We start from the raw sequence: 1,669 nt of genomic DNA, 5'->3' as shown, positions 1-1,669 counted from the left end.
TATGTGTGCGGGTGTGGGTTCACGGGAACCCACTGAGTTTCGAATTTTATATAGAATGCCTATATAAAATATGAAAGTGAACCCATAAATAAATTGAAAGTGAACCCATATACAAAGTGAAACCTTGGCTTAATGGTAAACATCCTGCTTTTCTATCATTCGAACATAGGTTCGAGTTCCTATTCTAGCCATTTTTTCCATCCTTTTTTCAAAAATTTAAGCTGGTTAAACTTTATTTATTTCCATTTTTTTAGTTGGTTTTCTATCGTGAGAACCTAGGTTCGAGTCCCTATTCTAGCCGGTTTTTCCATCCTTTTTTCAAGAATTTAAGCTGGTTAAACTTTATTTATTTCCATTTTTTTAGTTGGTTAAATAATTTCAAAGAAAATGTGCTTGTAAAGCCATCATAAAAAGAAGTTTTATAGTTTGTAAAGCCATCATAAAATGAAGTTTTATAGTGTGCAGCATGTTCTGAATAAGAGTTTATATATATATATATATATATATACACACACGTATATAAATACATAATCTTTTGTCTCAACGACCTTAATATACGATCATAATCATTAGAAACATTTTACAACTCTATATATACTCATAGTTTAATTAATTACAAAGTACAACAGAAATGATATAAGAAAAACTAAACAAATGAATTGAATAAACTTATTATCAAATCTCAACATCATGGATTGGGGACAGTTCTGGTATGTTTTCGGTTCAACGTTTGAGAGGGTTTATGGCGGAAGCTTTATATGGGGTTGGTGGGGTTTTGAACGGTTTTTAGGATAGGTGGATGCCGATTAAAGTTAACTGTTTTATTTGGAGGCTTATGAAATATAGAATTCCAGTTGCGGTTAATATAATCTCTAGAGGTATGGTTTCGGTTTCTCCCGAATGCCATACGTGTGTCTCGGTATACGAATCGGTGGATCACGTTTTTCTGGAATGTAAAAGAGCGAAGGAGGTCTGGAGAGCGGTTTCGTTATGGTGCGGGTGGGACGTCACGGGCTTTGATTCAATTGACTGTGGAAAGTCAACCGAGGTTAAAATCGGAAAGGAGGCTTTTGAAGGCTATCATTTTCGCTTCGATTTGGTTCATATGGAAGCAAAGGAACGAGGGTAGATTTAAACAGAGGTGCTTGTCAACGGACTTAGTAGTGGAAAATATCAAGTCTGAACTCTTTGGTTGGATTTAACATCGGTCTTCGCTCAAGGAGTTTGATTGGTTAGATTGGATCAAGTCTCCTTTATCTATTGTTTTGAGTTACTGATGTTTTGAGCTTACTTGAATTCTGTTTTGTTTTATTGGGCTCTCTCCAGCTTCCTGCTGGAGATCCTTTAATTTCTATATAATTGTTGCTATTCTAAAAAAACAAACTAGTGTGAGTCTGTTTCCATTGTCATTTAACATCCAAAACCTACTAGGCTTCAGCTGAAAGTTCCTCCTCCTTTGTGGATCACGGTTTGATGGTCGTATCATCGATCGATCATTCGAAGCAATCACAAGCAGTTTTTATTACGTGATAAACTATAACCGACCCGAACCGTCGAACCGACCCGAATCATCGAAATGACCCGAACAGGTGAACCCATTGGAAAATATTCCTGGATCCGCCACTGAATTGATGAATTCAAAAGAACAAAAATTTATGTGAACTGAAAA

The sequence above is a fragment of the Bidens hawaiensis genome, unplaced genomic scaffold (assembly GCF_021521415.1).
Source record: "Bidens hawaiensis isolate Kalapana, Puna unplaced genomic scaffold, B.hawaiensis_p1.1 tig00033584_1, whole genome shotgun sequence".
NCBI lineage: Eukaryota > Viridiplantae > Streptophyta > Magnoliopsida > Asterales > Asteraceae > Bidens > Bidens hawaiensis.
Note: the sequence above shows the minus strand (reverse complement) of the source record.